The sequence below is a fragment of the Arvicola amphibius genome, chromosome 2 (assembly GCF_903992535.2).
Source record: "Arvicola amphibius chromosome 2, mArvAmp1.2, whole genome shotgun sequence".
In the NCBI taxonomy this organism is placed as follows: Eukaryota; Metazoa; Chordata; class Mammalia; order Rodentia; family Cricetidae; genus Arvicola; species Arvicola amphibius.
In genome coordinates, this window is record NC_052048.2 from 12,504,289 (window position 1) to 12,509,624 (window position 5,336).

Below are 5,336 nucleotides of genomic sequence, written 5' to 3' on the forward strand. Positions count from 1 at the left end.
GATGTGAGTAAGAGGCTGAAACTAATGGGCCAGGCAGTGTTTAAATGAATATAGTTTCCGTGTAATTATTTTGGGTGTAAAGCTATCCCATGGCAGGATGCAGCCCCACCGCTCCATCTACAGAATGGTACCCAACGTGGGGCTCGAACCCACGACCCTGAGATTAAGAGTCTCATGCTCACTCTCTGAATGTGGCCGAAGGTGAAGGCTGACTTTGAAGCCAAGGACAATGGCGATGGACTTGGATTCTACAGCGTGGACGGGCTCTGTGTGGGCCTTGTCAGCTGGGTTGCTCACCTACCTGGACCTGGGGGGAGCTGGGAGGAACTTGGACTTAACATAGAGTAGGGAACTCTGATGGCTCCTTGGCCTAGAGAGGGAGGGAGTGGGGGTATGGGTGGAGGGGAGTGGAGGGAAGGGAGAGGAAGAGGGGAGGAGATGGAAATTTTCAATTAAAAAAAAGAGTCTCATGCTCTACCAACTGAGCTAGCCGGGTGACCAGGAGCCGGGCAGGAATGCAGCCCGTCAGCCCCTCACTGCAGAAGCAGATGTTTCCTGGCAACCTCTCACATGAGAAACACTTGGTGCTCCTCTCACACATCTGCCCCACATGTTCTCTCTTCATTTTTCTAATATTATTCCCCCCGTTCACAGCCTCTGCTGTGGTGTACAAACCCAATGGTGACTGGCTTGGAGATGGTATGGATATGCCGTGCACATGGGCACTGGGACATCAAGTGTGCAGTGAGCCTGTTGTATCATCTGGTGTCAGAGGTTGAATAGTCAAGCTGAAATGGAAACCTGAGGGGACTGCCTTCATGTTCTTCTTCAGTTCGCTGTGATTTATAACTTCCCTGCCCACCAGACCACATTTAAAATACTTAGGAGAGACATCTTTGTGTTGTCTGTGTTGTTTCTACATACATTTACTTCAGCAAGAAGGCCCACCCTGTGCTTGGGTGGTACCATGCCACAGGCTGGGATCCCAAGCTAGATAAAAAGGGAAGAAAGAGCAAGCAAGAGTTCACCTCTCTGTTTAGTGACTGTAGACGCAATAACTACTCATTCTCAGGCTGCATTCTTTCTCCACCATAAGAAACCGCATACCTTTAACCTAGAAGCTAAAGGAATGATTCTTGAGTGGCTATGGCCAGGGATCTTGAAACATCTACAAGGAAAAGGAGAAAACACAGGTTCCAGTCTCTGTGACTGCTTTTGGAATGTAACCTTGCTGCTGACGCACTCTGTTATCCGAACGATGGCTGTGAATACAGACATTTCCACTGGCTCCTTCCTATCCTAATAGACTTTACACCACACATCATAAAAACAGTGATTGGCCTCTACCAACATTGTAACCTATTTATCTCACTCAGATATACTTCAAGAGACTTGTCAGATAATCATAGGTTGACTACATGAACCCACATGACCCTCTGTGAGTCAGCATTGGCCCAGTAAGACTGCTACTTCTCCTTGCCTTCTGTAGACTTTCCCTTTGACCTGAGTGATTTAGTTATCAACTTCACATAACTCATAAATCATGTATGTTTACAGCCTTTTTATTTCCCTTTCACTGCTCTCTGGAGAATAAGCATATTCCCAGTGTTGTGTGTTTAATTGTATAATTGTGGTGCATTCTTGGAGTCTTTCATTGGCTTTCCACCTACTGGAGCAGTGAGGCATGAGAGTCTATTGTTTAGAAGCCTCCTGCTTCCAGGGTTTTGTTATCACAGACTGAATGGATGAGGACATCAGGTGAACTAAGAGCAGTCTTCTTTAACAAAGAGAGAACAGGACTCTTCTGCCATACAGGAACATCAGAAGAAGACTTGGATTTCATATTGTCCAGTCTGTGTACTCCAATGCATGGGTCAGGCTTTATACCTCTAAGGTGTCTAAGTGGAGTAGAATACCTGATACAGCGGAGCAACAAGTCTTGCCTGCTCCATTACTCTGTAATGAGATCTTAGCTCTACTTACAGAACCATCTTCTTGTGACCAAGTGAGATGAGAATCACCTTTGAAGGTGATTCTTCAAAGATAGATAGATTGATAGATAGATTGAAGCAGCCGCTTTTCCAAATGGCTTGAAAACCAAAACTCCCTTATATGGTTGGTTCTCATTATGTAGCTGCTTTCAAAGTTGGATCCCAGGTCATACTTCCTTGCTCCTGACAAGACTACTCCTATTGGAAGTATTGTTAGAGCAGAAGACTCACTGTGGTAGAGGCTTGTGACCAGGTGGGATATTGCTGGATTTTCTTGGCCAGGATTAGAACAATGAAAGGCACATGGGCTGATATAAAACCCCATCTATGAGAGTAACCATCATCATAAGAACTGTCCTATAACTTCGTCTATTCAGTGGTTGGTTGATTATTGCCATTGTTTTCTTTAAACACCCCACACAGGTTGAGATACACAGAGAGAAGATAGACAGACAGATAGACCGATAGATGCATAGATAGATAGATAGATAGATAGATAGATAGATAGATAGATAGACAGACCGATAGATGCATACATGATAGATAGATAGATAGATAGATACATAGATACATAGATAGATAGATAGATGATAGATAGATAGATAGATAGATAGATAGATAGATAGATAGATACATAGATAGATGATAGATAGATAGATAGATAGATAGATAGATAGAAAGATAGATAGATAGACAGACAGATAGATGATAGATAGATAGATAGATAGATAGATAGATGCATACATAGATAGATAGATGATAGATACATAGATAGATGATAAATAGATAGACAATGACTTAGGCAGCATGAGATGGGATCTTCATATGGAAGGAGTTGGAAGGATGAAAGATAATGGATAAAATACTGTAATTAAATTACATTTCCATTCCATTTTTAAGCAAAAATATTTAGAGTACAACAAATATCTCTCAATCAAAACAGCCAAGAGAGGCATAGAACTGAATCAAGACCTATAGAAGAAGATGATGAATGTAGAAACCAATAGAACCTTATCCTCAGCCTCTCTGTAGCCTACACAAAGGAAAACAACCTGACAGGCAAGGAGATAAGAAAGAACAGATTGACTGTGGCAAAACCTAAAGGTGGTGAAGAGTTTCAGCCATGGCTTGCCAGGCTGTTCCAGTTCAGCATGAACCTGAACAGTGAAATTGGGCTCCTGTAGCTGTGGGAAGATGAAAGAGACACAGCAGTTCATCTACTACTGTTTGGAAATACACAGTAGTGGTCTGTGAGTTTAATCTGGAAACAAAGCAACAATAGCCAAGAGTAAACCTGGAATCTCTGGAGTGGTGTCTGCCCCTCGACAGAGCCAGAGCTTAAGCAGCTGGTTCTGTCTGCTGGGCTCAAGAGGGAGGCTTTGCTTCTGTTGTCCAAGCACAATGTGTGCTTTATGGCCCACGTTAGAACCAGAACCAGGGAAGTGTGAGATGGTCCTAATCAAGGGACCACAGAATGGCTATGCTATGCACAACTAGAAAGAGCATTGCCAGAGAACATGTTCCTGCCAATAGAGTGATCACGGAAGGATGATAATGGCTCAGAGCTCAAGGCCTTTTGAGTCTTGACTGGACCACACAGAAGTACCACTGTTACACTGTAGAGAGAAGTCTTGCTACAGATGGAGAAAACAGGTAGAACTGACTGAGTTTCAATAGACGTTGTCTGTAGTTATATCTCTGTAGAAGACAGAGCCATCTTTTCTTTTCTTTCTTTTTTTCCTTGTTTCGTTCCTTCTGTTTTTTTTTTTTTTTTTTTTCCCTGAGAAAGGGTCTCATGTATCCCAAATTGGCCTTACACTCACGGTGTTTTTTTTTAAACAAAGGAAAATATCCATAGTTCATTTTTTGGGAATGTGGGCATAGTATTTCAGGCTACTTTCAGCTAGTTGGGGGCACTGATAATCTTATGGGGACCTAAAGAAAATTTAGAGTTATGATCAAGTCCTGACTGGAGTATCCTGTGAGACTTGAACATCTCAGGCAGCATCTTGAATCTGTTTTGGATGTAAAACTCAAACATCTGGGCCATTCGAAATTGTTTTAAAAAAAGAGAGAGGGGAAAGTGGTGCAGGATAATTGTCTGTATTCTTTCGATCATGTTTTAAATAAACGCTGATTGGCCAGGCAGAGAGTATAGGCGGGTCAACCAGACAGAAAATAGAAGTGAGGTGAGGAGAACAGGAGAATTCTTGGAAGAAGGAAGCTCTCACCTGTAGTGAGAGCTGTGGGCCAGCCTACTTTTCATCCCGTCCGGCTCCCGGCTGCCTGGCTAGCTTATGCCCCGAAATAACAACACACAAATTGTATTCTTTTAAATTGTATTAGCTTCAGCCTCTTACTGCCTAACTCTCACATTTTGATTAACCCATATTTAGTAATGTGTGTAGCACCATGAGGGGAGGCTTACCAGGAAGATTCTAGCCTATGTCCATATTGGGTCGGAGCTTCATTGCATCTGCCTGAGGCATCTGTCTCACTCCCAGCATCCTGTTCTGTCTACTCCACCCACCTATGTTCTGACCTATCAGGCCAAGCAGTTTCTTTATTAATTAACCAATGAAATCATCAGATAGATAGAAGACACACCTACATCACTCACCAGTCCTGCCTTAACCACCTAAGAAGCAAGATGTAACATGCCTCACTGAGAAAGGTACTGAGCAATGTGGCTAACATAGATAAGAATAATGGGTTAATATAAGTTATAAGAGCTACTACAAAGAAGAGCTAATGGGCCAATCAGTTTATAATCTTATGGAGATCTCTGTATATTTTTCTCTGGGACTAAATGGCTGGGGGACTGGGTTGGACAGAAACCCCAACAAGCAGCCCAGCCCTCATGTTACAGTGATCCTGTTGTGTAATTTATCTGCAGAGGGTTAATGGGAAAGCTGAATAGGGAGAGAATGAAAAACAGAATCCCTGTTACCTTTAAGTCTTTATTTAGTTTAATGTGTGTGGTAGTTTATATGAAAGTGGTCCCTATAAGCTCAGGGAATATCACTATTTGAAAGGACTATAGCATGTGACCTCATTAGAGTAGGTGTGGTCTTGTTGGAGGAAGTGTGTCACCAGAGGTGGGCTTTGAGGTTTTATTTGTTCAAGCCAGGCTCAGTGTATTTCTCTCTTCCTGCTCCTTGCTGATCCAGATGTAGAATTCTTGGCTTCCTCATTAGCGTCATGTCTGCGTATGCACTACCATGCTTCCTGGCATGACAATAATGAACTAAACCTCTTATTACATAGCCAGCACCAATGAAACACATTTTCTTATTAGTGGTACTATGGTCATGGTGTCTCCTCACAGTAATATAAAACCTAAGT